The 25,600-nt window shown below is 45.4% G+C and overlaps 1 long non-coding RNA gene across 3 annotated transcripts; it reads left to right on the forward strand.

The window, feature by feature from the left end:
• The first annotated feature begins 103 nt into the window (after window positions 1–103).
• On the forward strand, window positions 104–24,074 carry LOC139272774 (uncharacterized). 3 transcript variants are annotated; one of them, XR_011594961.1, is made up of 3 exons: window positions 104–190; window positions 551–745; window positions 23,562–24,074. It is a non-coding gene; the product is annotated as an uncharacterized lncRNA (long non-coding RNA). The 3 variants fall into 3 exon arrangements; XR_011594960.1 differs by having other exon boundaries at window positions 117–230; XR_011594959.1 differs by having other exon boundaries at window positions 115–745.
• Window positions 24,075–25,600: the final 1,526 nt, after the last annotated feature.

Genomic DNA, 25,600 nt, shown 5'->3' on the forward strand with positions numbered 1-25,600 from the left:
ATCTGGTCCCACCAACCGACGCCCGGCACAGCTCCAAAAGCGCCCTGCCCTCTCCCAAAGCTGGAGGCGCGCCTCTCCCAGTCACGTGGCTCCTGATTTGAAACCTGGCGCGCCCTTCAACCGCCCCAGCACGTGTGGCGTCCGTAACCCAGCAATGTGTGCTTTGTGACGTCGGTAACCTGGCAACGCGGTCTGTGTGACATCAAGTTAGCTGGCATCAGGAGCGGGCTGTGTGTGATCTCTATCTGTGTTCGGGCTGTGTGTGATATATGTCTGTGTACGGGCTGTGTGTGTGTTTGGGAGATGTCTGTACCTGTGTGTGTGTGTGTGATTATATGTCTGTGCTTATATGTGTGTCTGTGTGTACGCGTGTGACTATATTTGTGTCTCTGTTTGTATCTGTGTTTTCCCTGCCCCTTTATCCGGATCTTTCTAAATACTATTCAGTCCCAATGTGTCTGGGCCAATCACCTCCCCAGAAAGTGCTGAATTGTCACTTTAATCTGGTGCATTCTGATTAATTTGATACCTTTCTTCATTTGTTCTTCAGATGTGGGCGGCGCTCTCGAGGCCAGCATTTATTGCCCATCCCTAATTGCCCCCCAGAAGGTGAGAGTGAGCCGCCTTCTTGAACCGCTGCAGTCCGTGTGGTGAAGGTGCTCCCACAGTGCTGTTAGGGAGGGAGTTCCAGGATTGTGACCCAGCGACTATGAAGCAACAGCCGATATATTTCCAAGTCAGGATGGTGAGTAACTTGGAGCGGAACTTGCAGGTGATGGTGTTTCCCTGCACTTGCTGCCTTTGTCCTTCTCGGTGGTAGAGGTCGAGGGTCTGGGATGTGCTGCCAAAGAAGCCTTGGTGAGTTGCTGCAGTGCATCTTGTCGATGGTGCACACTGCAGCCATGGTGCACCGGTGGTGGAGGGAGTGAATGTTGAAGGTGGTGGATGCAGGGCCAATCAAGTGGGCTGCTTTGTCCTAAAAAAAGGAGGTAGACAAAAAGCAGGAAACTATAGACCAATTAGCCTAACATCTGTCATTAGGAAAATGCTGGAGTCCGTTATTAAGGAAGCAGTAGCAGGACATTTGAAAAAGCATAATACAATCAAGCAGAATCAGCATGGTTTTATGAAAGGGAACTCTCACTTCACAAATTTGCTGGAGTTCTTTGAGGATGTAATGAGCAGGATGAATAAGGGGGAACCAGTGGATATAGTGTATTTGGATTTCTAGAAGGCATTTGACAAGGTGCCACATAACAGGTTACTGCACAAGATAAAAGTTCACGGGGTTGGGGGTAATATATTAGCATGGATAGAGGATTGGCTAACTAACAGAAATCAGAGAGTCAGGATAAATGGGACATTTTCTGATTGCCAAAATCAGTGACTAGTGGGGTGCCGCAGGGTTTGGTGCTGGGGCCTCAACTATTTACAATCTATATTAATGACTTGGATAAGAGGATCAAGTGTAATGTCGCCATGTTTCTTGATGATACAAAGATGGGTGGGAAAGCAAATTGTGAGGAGGACACAAACAATCTACAAAGGGATATAGATAGACCAAGTGAGTGGGCAAAAATTTGGCAGATGGAGTATAATGTGGGAAAAGGTGAGCTTATCCACTTTGACAGAATAAATAGAAAAGCAAATTACAAATTAAATGGAGAAACATTGCAAAGTTCTGCAGTACAGAGGGACCTGGGGGTCCTGGTGCATGAAACACAAAAAGTTAGTATGCAGGTACAGCAAGTGATCAGGAAGGCAAATGGAATGTTGGCATTTATTGCAAGGGGGATAAAGCAGAGAAGTTTTGCTGCAGCTATACAAGGTATTGGTGCGGCCACACCTGGAATACTGCGTGCAGTTTTGGTTTCCATATTTACGAAAAGATATACATGCTTTGGAGGCAATTCAGAGAAGGTTTACTAGGTTAATTCCGGGGATGAGTGGGTTGACATGACGAAAGGTTGAATAGGTTGGGCCTCTATTCATTGGAGTTCAGAAGAATGAGAGGTGATCTTATTGAAATGTACAAGATTACGAGGGGGCTTGACAAGGTGGATGCAGAGAGGATGTTTCCACTGATGGGGGAAACCAGAACGAGAGGGATGATCTTAGAATAAGGGGCCGCTCATTTAAAACAAAGATGAGGAGGAATTTCAACTCTGAGAGGGTTGTAAATCTGTGGAATTTGCTGCCTTGGAGAGCTGTGGAGGCTGGGTCATTGAATATATTTAAGGTGGAGATAGACAGATTTTTGAGTGATAAGGGAATAAAGGGTTATGGGGAGTGGACAGGGAAGTGGAGCTGAGACCATGATCAGATCTGCCATGATTGTATTAAATGGAGGAGCAGGCTCGATGGACCAAATGGCCCAATCCTGCTCCTATTTCTGATGTTCTTATGGATAGAGTGAGGGCTAACTAACAGAAGACAGAGAATCAGGATAAATGGTTCATTTTCCGGTTGTCAAACAGTAACTAGTGTGGTGCCGCAGGGATCGGTGCTAGGAACCTCAACTATTGGGACCAAGTGTAATGTAGCTCAGTTTCCTGATGATACAAAGATGGGTGAGAAAGCAAGTTGTGAGGAGGACACAATGAATCTGCAGAGGGATAGTGACAGGCTAAGAGAGTGGGCAAAAATGTTGTAGATGGTGTATCATGTGAGAAAGTGTGAGGTTATCCACTTTGGCAAGAAAAAGAAAAACACAAATTATTATTTAAATGGAGAGATATTACAAAATGCTTCAGTACAGAGGGACCAGGGGGGGTCTCTGTCATAAGAACATAAGAAATAGGAACAGGAGTAGGCCATACGGCCCCTCGAGCCTTCTCCGACATTTTATATGATCATGGCTGATCCGATCATGGACTCCGGTCCACTTTCCTGCCCGCTCCCCATAACCCTTATCGTTTCAGAAGCTGTCTATCTCTGTTTTAAATTTATTCAATGAGTCACAGCTCTCTGAGTCAGCGCATTCCACAGATTTACAACCATCTGAGAGAAGAAATTTCTTCTCTTCTCAGTTTTAAATGGGCGGCCCCTTATTCTAAGTTTATGCCCCCTATTTCTAGTCTCCCCTATCAGTGGAAACGTCCTCTCTGCATCCACCTTGTCAAGCCCCCTCATAATCTTATACGTTTCGACAAGATCACCTCTCTTTCTTCTGAATTCCAATGTGTATCGGCCCAGCCTCATCAACCTTTCCTAATAAGTCAACCCCCTCATCTCTGGACTGAACCGAGTGAACCTTCTCTGAGCTGCCTCCAAAGCAAGTATATTCACAAAGGAGGACACAAACAATCTTCCGGATATAAAAGGGGTCAGAGGGTCTCGTAAGGAGGAGGAACTGAGGGAAATCCTTATTAGTCGGGAAATTGTGTTGGGGAAATTGATGGGATTGAAGGCCGATAAATCCCCAGGGCCTGATGGACTGCATCCCAGAGTACTTAAGGAGGTGGCCTTGGAAATAGCGGATGCATTGACAGTCATTTTCCAACATTCCATTGACTCTGGATCAGTTCCTCTGAAGTGGAGGGTAGCCAATGTAACCCCACTTTTTAAAAAAGGAGGGAGAGAGAAAACAGGGAATTATCGACTGGTCAGCCTGACATCGGTAGTGGGTAAAATGATGGAATCAGAAATTAAGGATGTCATAGCAGCGCATTTGGAAAGAGGTGACATGATAGGTCCAAGTCAGCATGGATTTGTGAAAGGGAAATCCTGCTCGACAAATCTTCTGGAATTTTTTGAGGATGTTTCCAGTAGAGTGGAAAAGGGAGAACCAGTTGATGTGGTATATTTGGACTTTTAGAAGGCTTTCGACAAGGTCCCACACAAGAGATTAATGTGCAAAGTTAAAGCACATGGGATTGGGGGTAGTGTGCTGACGTGGATTGAGAACTGGTTGTCAACAGGAAGCAAAGAGTAGGAGTAAATGGGTACTTTTCAGAATGGCAGGCAGTGACTAGTGGGGTACCGCAAGGTCTGTGCTGGGGCCCCAGCTGTTTACATTGTACATTAATGATTTAGACGAGGGGATTAAATGTAGTATCTCCAAATTTGAAGATGACACTAAGTTGGGTGGCAGTGTGAGCTGCGAGGAGGATGCTATGAGGCTGCAGAGTGACTTGGATAGGTTAGGTGAGTGGGCAAATGCATGGCAGATGAAGTATAATGTGGATAAATGTGAGGTTATCCACTTTGGTGGTAAAAACAGAGAGACAAGACTATTATCTGAATGGTGACAGATTAGGAAAAGGGAAGGTGCAACGAGACCTAGGTGTCATGGTACATCAGTCATTGAAGGTTGGCATGCAGGTGCAGCAGGCAGTTAAGAAAGCAAATGGCATGTTGGCCTTCATAGCGAGGGGATTTGAGTCCAGGGGCAGGGAGGTGTGCTACAGTTGTACAGGGCCTTGGTGAGGCCACACCTGGAGTATTGTGTGCAGTTTTGGTCTCCTAACTTGAGGAAGGACATTCTTGCTATTGAGGGAGTGCAGCGAAGATTCACCAGACTGATTCCCGGGATGGTGGGACTGACCTATCAAGAAAGACTGGATCAACTGGGCTTGTATTCACTGGAGTTCAGAAGAATGAGAGGGGACCTCATAGAAACGTTTAAAATTCTGACGGGTTTAGACAGGTTAGATGCAGGAAGAATGTTCCCAATGTTGGGGAAGTCCAGAACCAGGGGTCACAGTCTGAGGATAAGGGGTAAGCCATTTAGGACCGAGATGAGGAGAAACTTCTTCACCCAGAGAGTGGTGAACCTGCGGAATTCTCTACCACAGAAAGTAGTTGAGGCCAATTCACTAAATATATTCAAAAGGGAGTTAGATGAAGTCCTTACTACTCTGGGGATCAAGGGGTATGGCGAGAAAGCAGGAATGGGGTACTGAAGTTGCATGTTCAGCCATGAACTCTTTGAATGGCGGTGCAGGCTAGAAGGGCTGAATGGCCTACTCCTGCACCTATTTTCTATGTTTCTATCCTTTCGTAAATATGAAAACCAAATCTGCACGCAGTATTCCAGGTGTGGCCTCATCAATACCCTGCAGAACTGTAGCAAGACTTCCCTGCTTTTATACTCCATCCTCTTTGCAATAAAGGCCAAGATTCCATTGGCCTTCCTGATCACTTGCTGTACCTGCATACTAACCTTTTGGGCTTCATGCACAAGTACCCCCAGGTCCCACTGTATTGCAGCACTTTGCAATCTTTCTCCATTTAAATAATTTGCTCTTTGATTTTTTTCTGCCAAAGTGCATGACCTCACACTTTCCAACATTATACTCCATCTGCCAAATTTTTGCCCACTCACTTAGCCTGTGTATGTCATTTTGCAAGTTTTGTGTGTCCTCCTCACACATTGCTTTTCCTCGCATCTTTGTATCATCAGCAAACTTGGCTACGTTACACTCGGTCCCTTCCTCCAAGTCGTTAATATAGATTGTAAATAGTTGGGGTTCCAGCACTGATCCCTGCTGCACCAGACAATGAACCATTTATCCCGACTCTCTGTTTTCCGTTGTTCGCCAATTGTCTATGCTAATATATTACCCCCAAACCCCGTGAACTTTCATCTTGTGCAGTAACCTTTTACGTGGCACCTTGTCAAATGCCTTCTGGAAGTCCAAATACATCACATCCACTAGTTCCCCTTTATCCACCCTGTTTATTACATCCTCAAAGAATTCCAGCAAATTTGTCAAACATGACTTCCCCTTCATAAATCCATGCTGACTCTGCCTGACCGAATGCTGCTTTTCCAAATGTCCTGCTACTACTTCTTTAATAATGGACTCCAGCTTTTTTCCCAATGACAGAAGTTGGGCTAACTAGTCTACTTTCTGTCTCCCTCCTTTTTTAAATAGGGGTGTTGCATTTGTGGTTTTCCAATCTGCTGGGACCTCCCCAGAATCCAAGGAATTTTGGTAAATGCAACCAATGCATGCACGATCCCTGCCGCTACTTCTCTTAAGACCCTAGGGTGCCATCAGGTCCAGGGGATTTATCTGCCTTTTGTCCCAGTATCTTACTGAGTACCACCTCCTTAGTGATTGTGATTGTGTTAAGTTCCTTCCCGCCGTATAGCCCCTTGACTATTCACTGTTGGGATAAAGACTGTAGAGGACGTAAAACACAAAAAGTTAGTATGCAGGTACAGCAAGTAATCAGTAAGGCAAATGGAATGATGGCTTTTATTGCAAGGGGGATGGAGTATAAAATTAGAGAAGTCCTGCTACAACTGTACAGTGTATTGGTGAGACCACACCTGGCATACTGCTACAGTTTGATTTCCTTATTTAAGGAGGGATATACTTGCATTGGAGACAGTTCAGAGAAGCTTCACTGGTTTGATTCCTGAGGTGAAGGGATTGACTCACGAAAAAAGGTTGAACAGCTTGGGCCTATGGTGCAGAAGGGAGGGATTCAAATTCCTGGGACATTGGAACTGGTTCTGGGGGAGGTGGGACCAGTACAAACCGGACAGTCTGCACCTGGGCAGGATCGGAACCAATGTCCAAGGGAGAGTGTTTGCTCGTGCTGTTGGGGAGGAGTTAAACTAATATGGCAGGGGGATGGGAACCTATGCAGGGAGATAGAGGGAAATAGAACGGGGGCAGAAGCAAAAGATAGAAAGGAGAATAGTTAAAGTGGAGGGCAGAAAAACCCAAGGCAAAAAGCAAAAAGGGCCACATTACAGCAAAATTCAAAAGGGGCAAAGTGTGTTTAAAAAGACAAGCCTGAAGGCTCTGTGCCTCAATGCGAGGAGTATTCGGAACAAGGTCGATGAATTAACTGCGCAGATAGCACTTAACGGATACGACGTGATTGGCATCACGGAGACATGGCTCCAGGGTGACCAAGGCTGGGAACTCAACATCCAAGGGTATTCAGCATTTTGGAAAGATAGACAGAAAGGAAAAGGAGGCGGGGTGGCATTGCTGGTTAAAGAGGAAATCAATACAATTGTAAGGAAGCACATTAGCCTGGATGATGTGGAATAGGTATGGGTGAAGCTGCGGAATTCCAAATGGCAGAAAACGCTAGTGGGAGTTGTGCATAGACCACCAAATAGTAGTAGTGAGGTTGGGGACAGCATCAAACAAGAAATAAGGGATGTGTGCAATAAAGGTACAGCAGTAATCATGAGCGACGTTAATCTACATATAGATTGGGCTAATCTAACTGGTAGCACTGCGGTGGAGGAGGATTTCCTGGAGTGTATTAGGGATGGTTTTCTAGACCAATATGTCGAGGAACCAACCAGGGAGCTGGCCATCCTAGACTGGGTGATATGTAATGATAAGTGACTAATTAGCAATCTTGTTGTGCGAGGCCCTTTGGGGAAGAGTGATCATAATGTGGTGGAATTCCTTATTAAGATGGAGAGTGACAAAGTTAATTCGGAAACTAGGGTCCTGAACTTAAGGAGGGGTAGCTTCGACGGTATGAGGTGTGAATCGGCTAGAATGGACTGGCAAATGATACTTAAAGGGTTGACGGTGGATAAGCAATGGCAAACATTTATAGATCACATGGATGAACTTCAGCAATTGTACATCCCTGTCTGGAGTAAAAAGAAAACTGGGAAGGTGGCTCAACCATGGCTAACAAGGGAAATTAAGGATAGTGTTAAAACCAAGGAAGAGGCATATAAATTGTCTAGAAAAAGCAACAAACCTGAGGACTGGGAGAAATTTAGAATTCAACAGGGGAGGACTAAGGGTTTAATTAAGAAGGGGAAAATAGAGTACGAGAGGAAGCTGGCAGGGAACATAAAAACTGACTGCAAAAGCTTCTATAAATATGTGAAGAGAAAAAGATTAGTAAAGACAAACGTAGGTCCCTTGCAGTTGGATTCAGGTGAATTTATAATGGGGAACAAAGAAATGGCAGACCAATTGAACCAATACAAAGGAAGATACAAATAACCTTCCGAATGTGCTCGGGGACAGTGGGTCTAGTGAGAATGAGGAACTGAAAGATATCCTTATTAGGTGGGAAATCGTGTTTGGGAAATTGATGGGATTAAAGGCCGATAAATCCCCGGGTCCTGATAATCTGCATCCCAGAGTACTTAAGGAAGTGGCCCTAGAAATAGTGGATGCATTGCTGATCATTTTCCAACTATCTATCGACTCTGGATCAGTTCCTATGGACTGGAAGGTAGCTAATGTAACGCCACTTTTTAAAAAAGGAGGGAGAGAGAAAGCGGGTAATTATAGACCGGTTAGCCTGACATCAGCAGTGGGGAAAATGTTGGAATCAGTCATTAAGGATGAAATAGCAGCCCATTTGGAAAGCAGTGACAGGATCGGACCGAGTCAGCATGGATTTATGAAAGGGAAATCATGCTTGATGAATCTTCTGGAATTTTTTGAGGATGTAACTAGTAGAGTGGACAAGGGAGAACCAGTGGATGTGGTGTATTTGGACTTTCAAAAGGCTTTTGACAAGATCCCGCACAAGAAATTGGTGTACAAAATCAAAGCGCATGGTATTGGGGCTAATGTACTGACATGGATAGAGAACTGGTTGGCAGACAGGAAGCAGAGGGTCGGGATAAACGGGTCCTTTTCAGAATGGCAGGCAGTTACTAGTGGTGTGCTGCAGGGCTCAGTGCTGGGACCCCAGCTCTTTACAATATACATTAGCGATTTGGATGAAGGAATAGAGTAATATCTCCAAGTTTGCAGTTGACACTCAACTGGGTGGCGGTGTGAGCTGTGAGGAGAACGCAAAGAGGTTGCAGGGTGACTTGGACAGATTAGGTGAGTGGGCAAATACATGGCAGATGCAGTATAATGTGGATAAATGTGAAGTTATCCATTTTGGGGGCAAAAACACGAAGGCAGAATATTATCTGAATGGCGGCAGACTAGAAAAAGTGGAGGTGCAACGAGACCTGGGTGTCATGGTTCATCAGTCACTGAAAGTGAGCACACAGGTACAGCAGGCGGTAAAGAAGGCAAATGGTATGTTGGCCTTCATAGCTAGGGGATTTGAATATAGGAGCACGGAGGTCTTACTGCACAGGGCCTTGGTGAGGTCTCACCTGGAATATTGTGTTCAGTTTTGGTCTCCTAGTCTGAGGAAGGACGTTCTTGCTATTGAGGGAGTGCAGCGAAGGTTCATGAGACTGATTCCAGGGATGACTGGACTGTCATATGAGGAGAGACTGGATCAACTGGGCCTTTATTCACTGCCATTTAGAAGGATGAGAGGGGATCTCATAGAAACATATAAGATCCTGACAGGACTGGACAGGTTAGATGTAGGAAGAATGTTCTCGATGTTGGGGAAGTCCAGAACCAGGGAACATAGTCTTAGGATAAGGGATAGGCCATTTAGGACTGAGTTGAGGAGAAACTTCTTCACTCAGAGAGTTGTTGACCTATGGAATTCCCCGCCGCAGAGAGTTGTTGATGCCAGTTCATTGGAGATATTCAAGAGGAAGTTAGATATGGCTCTTACGGTTTCGGGGATCAAGGAGTATCGAGAGAAAGCAGGAAAGGGGTACTGAAGGAATGATCAGCCATGATCTTATTGAATGGCGGTGCAGGCTCGACGGGCCGAATGGCCTACTCTTGCCCCTATTTTCTATGATTCTATGTTTCTATACTTATTGGAGTTTAGAAGAATCAGAGGTGATCGTATCGAAACATATAAGATACTGAGGGCGTTCAACAAGGTAGATGCAGAGAGGATGTTTCTTCTCATGGGAAAATCTAGAGCTAGGGGCATAGTTTAAGAATAAGGGGTCACCGATTTAGAACAGAGATGAGGCGAAATTTCTTTTCTCAGAGGGTCATAAATTTTTGGAATTCTCGAGTCCAGATATCCAGATTTTTGAATGATAATGAAGTGAAGGTTTATGGGGAGCGGGCAGGGAAGTGGAGCTGTGCCCAAGATCAGATCAGCTGTGATCATATTAAATGGAAGAGCAGTCTCGAGTGGCCAATGGCCTACTCCTGCTCCTATTTCTTATGTTTTTTAAAGGGTGAAGTATGGATACAAACACAATCAGCATTATATTTTTCATCTGACCCTCTTCCCGTTGATTAATTGATGAAATATCCCAAATATTAAACTTCAGCCCAGTTATAGGGGTAGTCAATATCAACAGAAAGAAAGCCCAACTGTCAGAATGGACATGATTCAGTCTGGGACAACAGCAGTATCCAAACCCTGCAGTCACTTGTGAACTCGGTGTCTCAGCAGATTGGATAACTTGGTGAATCCCTTCCCACACTCGGAGCAGGTGAACAGCTTCTCCCCAGTGTGAACTTGCTGGTGTGTCAGCAGGTCGGATGACCGAGTGAATCCCTTCCCACACTCGGAGCAGGTGAACGGCCTCTCCCCAGTGTGAACTTGCTGGTGTGTCAGCAGGCAGGATGATCGAGTGAATCCCTTCCCACACTCGGAGCAGGTGAACGGTCTCTCCCCAGTGTGAACTTGCTGGTGTTCCAGCAGGGTGGATGACTGAGTGAATCCCTTCCCACACTCGGAGCAGATGAATGGCCTCTCCCCAGCGTGAACTCGCTGGTGTGTCAGCAGGTTGGATGACCGAGTGAATCTCTTTCCACACTCGGAGCAGATGAATGGCCTCTCCCCAGTGTGAACTCGCTGGTGTGTCAGCAGGTGGGATGATGTAGTGAATCCCTTCCCACACTCAGGGCAGGTGAACAGTCTCTTCCTTATGTGAACTCGCTGGTGTGTCAAGCAGGTGGGATGATGTAGTGACTCCCTTCCCACACTCAGGGCAGGTGAACGGCCTCTCCCCAGTGTGAACTCGCTGGTGTGTCAGCAGGTTGGATGACCGAGTGAATCCCTTCCCACACTCGGAGCAGGTGAACGGTCTCTCCCCAGTATGACTGTGTCAATGAACTTCCAGCTCAGACGGGTAATTGAATCCCCTCCCACAGTCCCCACATTCCCACGGTTTCTCCATAGTGTGGGTGTCCTTGTTTCTTTCCAGGTTGGACGATCAGTTGAAGCCTGGTCCACACACAGAACACGTGTACGGTTTCTCCCCGCTGTCAATCGTGCGATATTTTTTCAGGCTGTGTAACTGGTTAAAGCTCTTTCTGCAGTCAGTGCACTGGAACACTCTCACTCGGGTGTGTATGTCTCGGTGCTTTTCCAGTTACACTGATGTTTGAAATCTGTTCCCACAGACAGAACAAACAAACATTTCTCCTTCCACGTTCAAAGGCCGATGATATTCAGGTCCTGAGGAATCGAGTGATTCCATCAGATCTTGATGTGATGTTTGGTTTGAGTTTCCCGTCTGAAAATCCTCCCCTCCTGATACCCTGGAAAAGGAGTTCACAAAATCATTACTGCAAGTACAGGACAGAAATTCAGAACAGACAATTCTGGATTGTATGGAACATTCTTTCCTCTCTTGTTCCTCCAAAGCAGTAAATTCCCGCCCCATACACTCTTCCCCGTCCCTGCCCTGAAATTCAAACACATCGCACGTCTGAAGGCAGATTGTCCTCCGCTCCTAATTATCATCACCAACTCTGGCTGGGTTCAGTTCTACACTCACTGGTTCCCCTCTCCTGAAGGTGCTGAGTCTGGCTGGTTTCAGTTCAACACTCACTAGTCCGGTGAAAAGGGACAGATATTGTTTCTGTCACTCATTGATACAATGGGACAGTTTTAAATTGCTTGATTAGGATAGACTATACACTTTATCTGTCACTTTCTGTACTGTGTGTCAGTGTGGGATTGACAGGTGTGTATAGGACAGACACTGTACCTTTCATTCTCTGATATTGCTATCAGTATGGGATATATTTGTTGACATAGGATAGATATTGCATCTCTCAATCTCTGATACAGTGAGGCAGAGTTGGATTGCCAGATGAGTGTTGGATAGATACTGCCTCTCTCATTCTCTGATACTATGTGACAGGTGAGTGTTGGATAGATACTGCCTCTGTCATTCTCTGACACGATGTGACAGATTCTGATTGACAGGTGAGTATAGGATGTACACTGCCACTTTCAATCTCCGGTGCAGTGTCAGTGTGGGACTGACCGGTGATTATAGGATAGATACTGACACTTTCACTCTCTGAACCATTGACGGGTAAATATAGAATGAATATTGTGGGTGTCTGGTATGGGAGTGTGGTCTTGACTCTGTATCTGTCCATCTCTGGTATGTGAATGAGGGTTTTACTCTGTATGTCAGTTTCTGGTAAGGAGAGTGTGGGTTTTATCCTGTATCTGTCACTTTCTGGTAATTGCCTGTGGGTTTCATTCTGTATCTTTCCATTCCTGGTGTGTGAGTGTGTGTTTTGTGCTGTATCTGTCCATCTCTGTTATGTGAATGTGAGCTCTACTCCATACCTGTCATTCTCCAGTATGTTAGTATTTTTTACTGTGTACCACCAATTCCTGATCAAGTATTCGTTTTACTTTCTAACTGTCAATTTTTGTTATGGAGGTGAGTGTTTACCCTGTATCTGTCGGTCTCTGGTAAATGAGTCTGAGTTTCACTCTGTATCTATCTGTCTCTGGTATGTGAGTGTGGGCCTTTCTCTGTCTCTCCATTTCTGTTATGGGAGCCTGGGTTTTACTCCGTATCTGTCAAGTTCTGATATGTGATTGTGGGCCTTACTCTATATCTGTCAGTTTCTGGTATGGAAGAGAGGTCTTTACCCTGTACCTGTCAATAACTGGTAAGTGAGTATTGGCACTTCGCTGTATGTCAATTTATGTTATGGGAATATGGATTGTAATATGTCAGCCTCTGATGTGTGAGTGTGGGTTTTATACTGTATCTCTCAGTCTCTGATATGCGAGTGTGCGTATTATTCTGTACCAGACAGGTTTTGGTGTGTGTGGGGGGGTTTAAGCTGTGTGTCTAGGTTTCTGGTAGGTTAGTCTGCCTTTAATTTGTATCTATTTGCCTACGTGGTTTTATGTTTTACACTGTACCTGTCAGTTTCTGGTATGTGAGTGTGCGGTCTAATCTGTACCTGTCAGTTTCTGGCAAATGAGTGTGGGTTATAATCTGTACCTGTCAGTTTCTGGCAAGTGAGTGTGGGTTATAATCTGTACCTGTTAGTGTCTGGCAAGTGAGTGTGGGTGTTTAATGTACGTGTCAGTGTGATCTGTTTCAATGGTTTAACAGCATCTGATTCTACTGCTCCATGTGGCTGTAAGATTCACAATGTAACTCTGCCACTTCGGATCACCGTGGGACTGACAGCTTCTGCTGCCTGTGACAATAGGATTGAGGCCAGTTCTGGGTCTCTGCTCTGTGAGTGATAATGTACTTACTGTGTGTGAGAAGGAGCTGCCTGCACTGTTCCTTATGTTCCGGGTGGAGGAGGAAAGCTCACATTTGTTCTGGCTGGTTGAAGAATTTTGCTCTGAGAATAATAATACGAGAACATTATTAGTTCTAAGATATGGATGCGGGGGAGAATATGATGTATCTGAGGGAGCGACAATATATCTCTCGATCACCAGCAACATTGTTCTGGAGAACTCAACACACCGAAACAATATAACCCAACTTTAAAATATCTTCTCCCACACTCCTCTCCTGATGTCTGCAATCGATGCACATTGTGAAACTCCCCACATCCTCACTGTCAGGCTGTGTTTCCACTGCTCACTGTCCAAGAACAACAGACACGGTGAGATTGGAACTGAATCAGAAACATTGCTGCTTTCTTTCCCCAAATCAGCAGTGAATGATTTGAAAGAGCGAGGTGATTTACTTTCTCTATTACCTTACACTGTCGAAACACAGCCCGAGAATGGCTTCTCCCTTCCCCCACTCACTGAGACTGGTTCTTGCTCCACTCTGCCTCTTACACACAGCCCCGACTCACCCTGATCTCCCCCTTGAACTCCATGCCGATCTCTGAGCCCATCTGCAGACACGCTCCCAAAGCGCTGCGCTGCTGTAAGGAGGCTGCTGCTTGCTGCCTTACCCCGGGGTCTCCGTTTCCGGCTGTTTTAAACCATCTTCTTCCACTTACTGAGTGAATGGCGATCACAGGCAGGGCTGGGGGAGGGGAGGGCACATGTCCTCTTCTGCTCACTGCAAATTGACACAGGGGACGGGGCTGAACTGCGCATGCGCAGCTCTCTGCACTAATACAGCCTGTAAAAATCAAAGTGCACTTTTCCCAATTTACTTTTATCAGAATCTGAGCAAAGGAACTGTGCCTGGGGGGAAAGGACAGAGAATGATTAAAGCTGAGAATCCTGTCCCTTGGAGATGCTCAATTTGGGATCATTCTGTGCAGGGTGTTTCTCTCCATGAGCCCATCTTCGCAAAGCAATCCTGCAGAAACATCAGAGGGATGAGGGAGTGGGAGTGTTTGCTGGGACCGTGCAAGAGTTAATATCTGACAGAAATAGTCCGAGATCAGTTTAATTAGAGTAAAACACTCGGTCACTGAGAGTAATACCGAAGTGGATAATCAAGGGGCTATAGGGAGAGAGGAACGTGATGCATTCACTTTCAGTAATGAAGCAGTACTCGGTAAAATAATGGGACTAAAGGCCGACAATTCACCTGGCCCTAATGGCTTATATCCTAGATTCTTAAGAGAAGTGACTGCAGAGATAGTGGAAGCATTGGTTGTAATCTAACAAAATTCCCTGGCTTCTGAGGTGGTCCTAGCAGATTGGAAAACCGCAAATGTAAAACCTCTATTTAAAAAAGGAGGCAGACAAAAAGCTGGAAACTATAGACCAGTTAGCCTAACATCTGTCGTTGGGAAAATGCTGGAGTCCGTTATTAAAGAAGTAGTAGCGCAACATTTGGAAAAGCATGATTCAATCAAGCAGATTCAGCATGGTTTTATGAAAGGGAAATCCTGTTTGACAAATTTGCTGGAGTTCTTTGAGGATGTAACGAGCAGGGTGGATAAGGGGGAACCAGTGGATGTGGTGTATTTGGATTTCCAGAAGGCATTCGATAAGGTGCCACATAAGAGGTTACTGCACCAGATAAAATTTCACGATGTTGGGGGTAGTATATTAGCATGGATAGAGGATTGGTTAACTAACAGAAAACAGAGAGTCAGGATAAATGTGTCACTTTCCGATTGGTGCCACAGGAATCGGTGCTGGGTCCTCAACTATTTACAATCTATTATTAATGACTTGAATGAAAGGACAGAGTTTAATGTAGCCAAGTTTGCTGATGATACAAAGATGGGTAGGAAAGCAAATTGTGAGGACACAAAAAATCTGCAAACGGATATAGACAGGTTCAGTGAGTGGGCAAAAATTTGGCAGATGTAGTATAATGTGGGAAAATGTGACGTTATCCACTTTAGCAGAAATAATAGAAAAGCAAATTATAATATAAATGGAGAAAAATTGCAAAGTGCCGCAGTACAGAGACACATGGGGATCCTTGTGCATAAAACACAGAGTTAGTATGCAGGTACAGCAAGGAATCAGGAAGGCAAATGGAATGTTGGTCTTTATTGCAAGGGGGGGGCGTATAGAGTATAAAAGCAAAGAAGTGCTGATACAACTGTACAGGGTATTGGTAAGGCCACACCTGGAGTATTGCGTGTAGTTTTGGTCTCCGTATTTAAGGAAGGATATACTTGCATTGGGGCTGTTCAGAGGTTGATTCCAGAGATGAGGGGGTTGTCTTCTGAGGATAGGTTGAGTAGGTTGGGCCTATACACATTGGAGTTCAGAAGAATGAGAGGTGATCTTATCGAAACATATAAAATAACGAGGGGGATGCAGGGAGGATATTTCCACTCATGGGGTAAACTAAAACTAGGGGGCATAGTCTAATAAAGGGGCAACACATTTAAAACTGAGATGAAGAGAAATTTCTTCACTCAGAGGGTTTTGAATCTGTGGAATTCTCTGCCCCAGAGAGTTGTGGAGGCTGGGGCATTGAATATATTTAAGGCAGAGGTAGACAGAGTTTTGAGCGATAAGGGAATAAAGAGGAGTGTGCAGGGAAGTGGAGCTGAGTCCATGATCAGACCAGCCATGATCTTATTGAATGGCGGAGCAGGCTCCAGGGGCCAAATGTCCTCCTCCTGCTCCTATTTCTTATGTTGTTATGAGATAATAACCCTGGGACTGTTCACAGGGTTTCTAATCCTGGGAGTGAACAGCTCTGGGGCTTCCCTGTTACAATTGTCTGGGACGTAAACCGTAAGCTTAGCACTGAGCAGCGCCTTTAGGAGAGATAGTGAGAAATCCGAGGTGTTGAGTGAGAATATAATAAACAAGTTGCTGCTTTACCCAGGAGGACCGGTTGGAAACAAACACTGACCGCACCTCACGTTGCTCCTCCACCAAGATGGCCGCGCATGCAGTTTGCTGCTCACTGAATCAAGATGGCGGAGCGCTGACCTTGCCTTCCTGGACAAAGATGGTCGCGTTACCCAGGGCATCTGACTGTGAGAAAGCCCGGAAGCTGCTGTCGCCGATATTCCGGTTATTATTCCGGGCTTCCGGCGGGCACCAATTGTTTATGAAGCCTCCCCGCTGGTCCATTACTCCCCTCCGCCCCGCTGAAAGCGGGCTCTTTTGCGCAGCAGATGTTCACCATGTGTGCTCCGCCATTACACGCACTGCGCATGCCCCAAACACAGCCAGGTTCCGCGCCTGCGCACTGGGTCCCTGTAATCGAGGTTCGGCACATTCTCCGTCGCAGCGAATGCTGGGTAAATATACCGACATTGAAAGGCCACGTTAGTGAATTGAGGAGGATTTATTGTGATTGAAAGGCTGCATTAGAGGGAGTAGAGTGCGGCGGCCCGGCCAGGAGATCGGTGCGGTCGCGGCCTGCAAGACCATCAGCAGGCCAGGACCATCAGATGGAGCAGCGTGCGGCGGTATACCACTGCAGCAGAGCGAAGGCTGCGAAGTCAGGTCGCTGATTGCAGGAGGGGCGAAGGAGCAAGAGTTTGTAGAAGGAAGTGACCGGGGCCCAGAAGAGACGAAGGCCCAGGGGCCAGCCCACCCTGCTATATGTGTGCGCGCTCGGTCTGTGCAGCAGAGCTGGTCTCCAATCGTCTTGGTTAACCCTTGCCACTGGACTAAGACGCAGCTCTGTCAAGCCCGTGTGCTGGCTGGTGTGCAACGTCCACCCTACGTTACAAAAATCCAAGCACAGGCATCTTCCACCCTCCAAGATGTAGTTCGGGATCTGGAATATTAGGTCCTTCATTGAAACACCTGTGAACTTTTTGGCGTAGAAGCAAGTCATCCTCGCTTTGAGGGACTGTCTATGATGTTGACTCTGATTGGGCACTGAACCATGTTCATTCTGGCAGTTAGACTTTGTTTCTGCTGCTCTACATAACCCCTGTACCTCAGCTGGAGATTAATGTTCTCTATAAATATTGAATAAATCAGCTTGTTTCAAGCACCCTGTGTCGAATATTTGATTTCTCCATAATAAAAGGAGACTAATTAATGTTACCTCCCCTTCCATTTTGTGCCTTTTCTTACTCTAGAAGTTCATCTTTTCCCACATCAAATCCAAAGCTTTTTTCATTTGAGTATAGGCTTGTGGGTGTCATAGACTGAACTGGAGTGTCTCACTTTACACTCATTTGACGTACTTTTTAACCAACACTTGAAAGAACTACCTTGCTTAAGTCTGGAAATCTGTTATTTTTCAGTATTGTTCAAAGATTTTTGAATGTAGTTAGTAGAACTCTGCACTGTTCTGATCTTTGTAATTGTCTTTTCTAATTTTGATGGGTTAGCTGATTATAATTACTTATTACTAACATGCCTTGCGGTATTTCTTGCATCAAAATAATTGTTCAAATATTTCCTTTATCAGGTCTTTAGCTCCTCCACTCATCTCTATTTCCTCTTGTGGGGGAATCTAGAATTAGGTGGCATAGTCTGAGAATAAGGGTTCGCCCATTTAAAATGGAAATGATGAGGAATTTCCTCTGAGGGTCGTGATTTTTTGAAATTCTCTACCCCAGAGAGCAGTGGAGGCTGGATCATTGAATATATTTAAGTTGGAGATAGACTGATTTTTGAAAGATAAGGGAGTCAAGGGTTATGGGGAGAGCAGGGAAGTGGAATTGAGGCTAAGGTCATATCAGGCCAAGATCAGGTCATCCATGATATTATTGAATGGCGAAGCAGGCTCAAGGGACCAGATGGCCTACTTCTGCTCCTATTTCTTATGTTCTTAGCCTTGGTAAGGGCTGGGTTTAGATGTCGGTTTAGGGTTTACTGGTTGTGGTTTGTGGTTATTTTTTAGGATTTGGATTAGTGGTTGGGGTAGTCAATAGGATATTTGGGTTAGGATATAGTGATTAACTTAGAAAGCACTATTGGCAATATAAGTGTCACTGGACGTGCCCTTGTCCATTTCATGTTTTTAACCTCTCAAAGACGAGTCACACAATGTGTTTATTCAAGGAACCTTCTTTCCTGCGCAAACCTCATTTCCTCCCTTCTTTCACATCTCTATATTTCTCACAGAAAAATAAATTTGTGACATTAGACTTGGGGATTTTGGGACAAGAACAGATGGATACAACTGTTGCAATGATTATATCTAATCATCAGCCTGCCTGAAAAGAGCTTCTGACAATAATCTGTCACTATGCCTCACCAGTCACCATCTGATTTCACCATCATATCTTCATTCATTACCCACTCTTCGCCCTAACTAGAGCTGCTTTCACCGGCATGACCATTCCTCATACTGAGGCTCTCTAATTCCCAAGCACAGCATAAACACCGGCATTGACTGGTTCATCCGAGTGGTCCATTTCTGTGCCTTATATCCTATGTAATTTTGTAGTCTCAGTGTAAGTGATCCCTAGATTTGATGCCTTGGTGTTACTGGTCCCTGGATTTGTTGTCACGGTATTAGTAATCCCTCAATTGGTGTCAGGAGGTAATTAATCCTGGATTTGATGTCTCATTGTAACTGATCCCTGGATTTGGTGTTACAGTATGTGTCCCTGGATTTGTTGCCTCAGTGTAACTGGTCCCTGGATTTGGTGTTACAGTATGTGTCCCTGGATTTGATGCCTCAGTGTAAGGGGTCCCTGGATTTGGTGTCACAATGTAAATGGATCCTGGATTTGGTGTCAACAGTACCTCATACCTGGGAATGAGGGGAAACCCACAGCCCAGCAACATTCAGCACAGAATGATCCCACACATCTATTCCCAATTGACACTACCCACATTAATTCACCACAAACAGTCAGTGCCTGGAAGGAACTGCAGCCCCACTTCTAACTTCAGTGAAACACACGATACAAAACATTTTAAAGGAAAAATAAACCCCATCGTAGTTCAACAGAGACGATTAATGGGCAGTAAATTCCCCTCACTCATACACCTCCTTCACCTCTGTTCTCCAACACGCCCTCCCCAATTAATCTTTCACCCCTGCTCTCTAACTGCCAACTCCTCTATCACTCCATTACTCTCACACCCTCACCCCAACATCTCCTTCACCCCTACTCGCCAAACCTCTCTCCCCAACACTTTCTTCACCCCTACTCTCCAACTCATTACCCTAACTCCTCTTTCACCCTTCTCTCCAAACCCCCTCACCCAACTCCTCTTTCAGCCCTTCAATTTTATTTGTAATATCACTTTCACAAGTTATCCACACTGGAGGTAAATATCGGGAGCTTCTGTGTGACGGTGAGGTGATCACTGGGCAATAAAGTGCAGAGACTGGTGGGTGGCTGCTCATTATCCTCGGTGAGATTTAATCCCCTTTCCCACTGAATACTGCGGACAGACATGGTCACCTTGGTAATGGAATGGTCAGTGTGACATCACTTTCTAAACAAGAGCACACAAGACAATGGGTCATCAATAAATGGTAAAGGAATTAAACACTCTGCAAGTACATTGTAAATAAAAGGAAATAAAATGCTGGAAAATAACTGGTTAAGATAATAACCTACCTCTGTGGAATTGACTAGCAAACTTTAAGAATGATGTGTTTAGTTTACACACACACACGTGTGTGTATGTATATATATATATATATATATATAGATTGATAGATAGCAAAGAGTTTGTGTGCACACTTATCAGTTGTTCTGCTTCACCAGATGCAATATATATTCTTAGGTCTTTCGGACCAGTCGGCAGCCTATCCGGCGGTGCTTGATAGGGGAATGGGACAGATATTTAAAGGGACAGGGACTAACTTTTCTCTGCCTATTTATACTTAAATGCTCCAGTTTATCTCTGAGTGTCGGAGGACTTCACGAAACGAGCTCCCATTAACAGTCACTCCCTTCTGTACTGTGCAATGATTGTAAAGCTGTCTATTTCAGTGATTTGAGCCTTTCTAAAATGTCTCACTGTTTTTGATGATCCTTGCTTGCCTGTCTAATTTGGAAATATTTTAGAATTGTGCAGTGTGCCGAAGGTTTTATTTAAAGGTGGAGTAAAATTTGTTTGAAAATATACTTTCTAACCCTCCCCCAACCCCCAAATTTTAGAATACTCTGCAATACTGCCTGGGAAGGTCCCGAGTTCAGTCCTTGATCTGGACTGTTAGTTGATCTCAGCCAAGGCAACAGTTCAGGGTTATAATTGTCCTCAGTACCACTGGGCTAAATATGAGTAAAAATTAGCCAGTGACCCTGTTCTTGATACCGATCCAATGACATCAATTGGGAAGTGTGTGGATGTTAGTTGAGGGCAGGATTGGACTCGGCTCTGATGCCTACCACAGTGGAAATTTATATCCTATACTTAAACTAACAACTTTAAGTATAGGAGACGTGGCTCCAGGATGATCAGGGCTGGGAACTCAACCTCCATGGGTATTCAACATTCAGGAATGATATAATAAAATGAAGAGGAGGTGGGGTAGCATTGCTGGTTAAGGAGGAGATTAATGCAATAGTTAGGAAGGACATTAGCTTGGATGATGTGGAATCTATATGGGTAGAGCTGCAGAACACCAAAGGGCAAAAAACGTTAGTGGGAGTTGTGTACAGACCTCCAAACAGTAATAGGGATGTTGGGGAGAGCATCAAAAAGGAAATTAGGGGTGCATGCAATAAAGCTGCAGCAGTTATAATGGGTGACTTTAATATGCATATAAATTGGGCCAACCAAACTGGAAGCAATACGGTGGAGGAGGATTTCCTGGAGTGCATAAGGGATGGTTTTCTGGACCAATATGTCGAGGAACCAACTAGGGGGGAGGGCATCTTAGACTGGGTGTTGTGTAATGAGAGAGGATTAATTAGCAATCTCGTTGTGTGAGGCCCCTTGGGGAAGAGTGACCATAATATGGTGGAATTCTACATTAGGATGGAGAATGAAACAGTTAATTCAGAGACCATGGTCCAGAACTTAAAGAAGGGTAACTTTGAAGGTATGAGGCGTGAATTGGCTAGGATAGATTGGCGAATGATACTTAAGGGGTTGACTGGATGGGCAATGGCAGACATTTAGAGACCGCATGGATGAACTACAACAATTGTACATTCCTGTCTGGCGTAAAAAAAAGGGAAGGTGGCTCAACCGTGGCTATCAAGGGAAATCAGGGATAGTATTAAAGCCAAGGAAGTGGCATACAAATTGGCCAGAAATAGCAGTGAACCTGGGGACTGGGAGAAATTTAGAACTCAGCAGAGGAGGACAAAGGGTTTGATTAGTGCAGGGAAAATGGAGTATGAGAAGAAGCTTGCAGGGAACATTAAGACGGACTGCAAAAGTTTCTATAGCTATGTAAAGAGAAAAAGGTTAGTAAAGACAAACGTATGTCCCCTGCATTCAGAATCAGGGGAAGTCATAACGGGGAACAAAGAAATGGCAGACCAATTGAATAAGTACTTTGGTTCGGTATTCACTAAGGAGGACACAAACAACCTTCCGGATATAAAAGGGGTAGAGGGTCTAGTAAGAAGGAGGAACTGAGGGAAATCCTTATTAGTCGGTAAATTGATGGGATTGAAGGCCGATAAATCCCCAGGGCCTGATGGACTGCATCCCAGAGTACTTAAGGAGGTGGCCTTGGAAATAGCGGATGCATTTTCCAACATTCCATAGACTCTGGATCAGTTCCTATCGAGTGGAGGGTAGCCAAGGTAACCCCACTTTTTATAAAAGGAGGGAGAGAGAAAACAGGGAATTATAGACCGGTCAGCCTGACCTCAGTAGTGGGTAAAATGATGGAATCAATTATTCAGGATGTCATAGCAGCACATTTGGAAAGAGGTGACATGATAGGTCCAAGTCAGCATGGATTTGTGAAAGGGAAATCATGCTTGACAAGTCTTCTGGAATTTTTTGAGGTTGTTTCCAGTAGAGTGGACAAGGGAGAACCAGTTGATGTGGTATATTTGGACTTTCAGAAGGCTTTCGACAAGGTCCCACACAAAAGAGATTAATGTGCAAAGTTAAAGCACATGGGATTGGGGGTAGTGTGCTGACATGGATTGAGAACTGGTTGTCAGACAGGAAGCCAAGAGTAGGAGTAAATGGGTACTTTTCAGAATGGCAGGCCGTGACTAGTGGGGTACCGCAAGGTTCTGTGCTGGGGCTCCAGCTGTTTACACTGTACATTAATGATTTAGACGAGGGGATTAAATGTAGTATCTCCAAATTTGCAGATGACACTAAGTTGGGTGGCAGTGTGAGCTGCGAGGAGGATGCTATGAGGCTGCAGAGTGACTTGGATAGGTTAGGTGAGTGGGCAAATGCATGGCAGATGAAGTATAATGTGGATAAATGTGAGGTTATCCACTTCGGTGGTAAAAACAGAGAGACAGACTATTATCTGAATGGTGACAGATTAGGAAAAGGGGAGTTGCAATTAGACCTGGGTGTCATGGTACATCAGTCATTGAAGGTTGGCATGCAGGTACAGCAGGCGGTTAAGAAAGCAAATGGCATGTTGGCCTTCATAGCGAGGGGATTTGAGTACAGGGGCAGGGAGGTGTTGCTACAGTTGTACAATGCCTTGGTGAGGCTACACCTGGAGTATTGTGTACAGTTTTGGTCTCCTAACTTGAGGAAGGACATTCTTGCTTTTGAGGGAGTGCAGCGAAGGTTCACCAGACTGATTCCCGGGATGGCGGGACTGTCCTATCAAGAAAACTGGATCAACTGGGCTTGTATTCTCTGGAGTTCAGAAGAATGAGAGGGGACCTCATAGAAACGTTTAAAATTCTGATGGGTTTGGACAGGTTAGATGCAGGAAGAATGTTCCCAATGTTGGGGAAGTCCAGAACCAGGGGTCACAGTCTAAGGAAAAGGAGTAAGCCATTTAGGACCGAGATGAGGAGAAACTTCTTCACCCAGAGAGTGGTGAACCTGTGGAATTGTCTACCATAGAAAGTTGTTGAGTCCAATTCACTAAATATATTCAAAACGGAGTTTGATGAAGTCCTTACTACTAGGGGGAATCAAGGGGTATGGCGAGAAAGCAGGAATGGGGTACTGAAGTTTCATGTTCAGCCATGAACTCATTGAATGGTGGTGCAGGCTAGAAAGGCCGAATGGCCTACTCCTGCACCTATTTTCTATGTTTCTATAACTTTTGTAATCTCCATTTGCAGGGTATTAGAAGGGGAGGATCTGCAGCTGGGAAACTCAAGCCAAACATCACGTCAAGGTTTGAGAGATTCGCCGGATTGATCAGGATCACCTTATCATCAGCCTTTGGAAAAACACCAATCACAGCGGGGAGAAACAGGACACATGTTCTGTGTGTGGATGCACCTTCAACCAATCGTCAAGCCTGTGAGACTCGTGTGCCCAGCTGACTCAACGCTAAATCTGGGGACAGTGGGAATGGATGCAGATGCCAATCGGGTGGACACACATCAGGGAGAGACCATTTACCAGCTGAGTGTGGAAAGAGATTCAGTCTCTCATCTCACCGACTAACATTCGAGGACTTAGATATCAGACTTTCTCCTGTGAATATAGAGCTGTGTTATTGGGCCGTGATGTTTTTACTTGTTCATCTTGTTGACTGTAAACCTTTGCCAATTGTTTAGTGTGATCGGTTTACTTGTACATATCTTAAAACAATACATTTACAGAGTGGGTTCAAATTTAAATTGAAAGCAGCTTTGCAGGCGTGATACTCTATTCACACATCGAAGGTGAGAGAGATGCTGTGGGCACACGCTAAGTCCTGTAGCTGAAAGTGATTAACAGACTGGGTTTTGTGTTTAGTGATCCCGGGCGTGTTAGCTATCGCTATCCTGGACACCAAGGCAAAGAGAGGCACTCGGGAAGGTATGGGGAACTGTGACTTGTCCCTGAGAGTAACCAAAGGCATGAGAACTGAAATAGTCTAGAGTTAGAAAGGAGGAAAGGCGCAACATGGTGCAGTCAGTGACAGGATATCAATTTGTCTCCTCTTATCATGGAAACATCAAATATCAACACAGTGTTATTTGAAATATCAAAATATTAAACTCCAGCCCAGTTTTCGAGGTTATCAACAGAAACAAATCCCAACTGACAGAATGAACACGATTCAGTCAGAATGCGATTAACAGCAGGAATAACATTTGAACCCAACCCCTGCAGTCACTTGTGAACTCACAATTCAGATGACTGAGTGAATCCTTCCCACACTTCCCAGTGTGAACTCACTGGAGTTTCAGCAGATCGGATGACTGAGTGAAACTATGCCCACACACCGAGCACGTGAATGGCCTCTCCCTGGTGTGACTGCAACAATGATTTTCTAGATCAGACGGGTGACTGAATCCCTTCCCACAGTCTCCTTATTCCTACGGTTTCCCCATGGTGCGGGTGTCCTTGTACCTCTCCAGGTTGGACGATCAGTTGAAGTTTCGTCCACACACAGAACACGTGTAGTTTCTCCCCGCTGTGAATGGTGCAATGTTTTTTCAGGCTGTGTAACTGGTTGAAGCACTTTCCACAGTCAGTGCTCTGGTTTACTCTCATTCGGATGTGTGTGTGTCGGTATTTTTCCAGTCACACAGATGTTCAAAATACTTTCCCACATACAGAACAAACATTTCTCCTTCCACATTCAAAGGCCGATGATGTACAACATTTCCAGCTTACAGGGTTGGGTTCAGTTCAGCACCCAATGTGGGCAAAGTGAGAATAAAATCAATGAGCTGCTGATTTTCTCTGCTGGTCACTGGGCCTTTTGTGCGGCCCAATCGGGTGAGGCTGTGCTGGTGCAACAGGGTGAGACCCGGCTGGCCCAATTGGGTGAGCCCGGGCTGGCCCAATAGGGTGAGCCTCAGTTAGCCCAATAGGGTGAGCATCTGCTGGCCAGACAGAGTGAGCCGGGGCTGGCCCGACAGGGTGAGGCCCGGGCTGGCCCGACAGGGTGAGGCCCGGGCTGGCCCGACAGGGTGAGGCCCGGGCTGGCCCGACAGGGTGAGGCCCGGGCTGGCCCGACAGGGTGAGGCCCGGGCTGGCCCGACAGGGTGAGGCCCGGGCTGGCCCGACAGGGTGAGGCCCGGGCTGGCCAGGGTCACCAGACAACAAGCAGCACAACAAGGCTCCCTTTTCGGGGCCACTGAGCTGGGCACAAACATCTGTCCAATCAAACTGACAGAGACTCTGAAGCCCCGCCCATTTTTTTTGCCCCTGTCCAAAA

This window comes from Pristiophorus japonicus, chromosome 9 (genome assembly GCF_044704955.1).
Source record: "Pristiophorus japonicus isolate sPriJap1 chromosome 9, sPriJap1.hap1, whole genome shotgun sequence".
Classification (NCBI taxonomy): Eukaryota; Metazoa; Chordata; class Chondrichthyes; family Pristiophoridae; genus Pristiophorus; species Pristiophorus japonicus.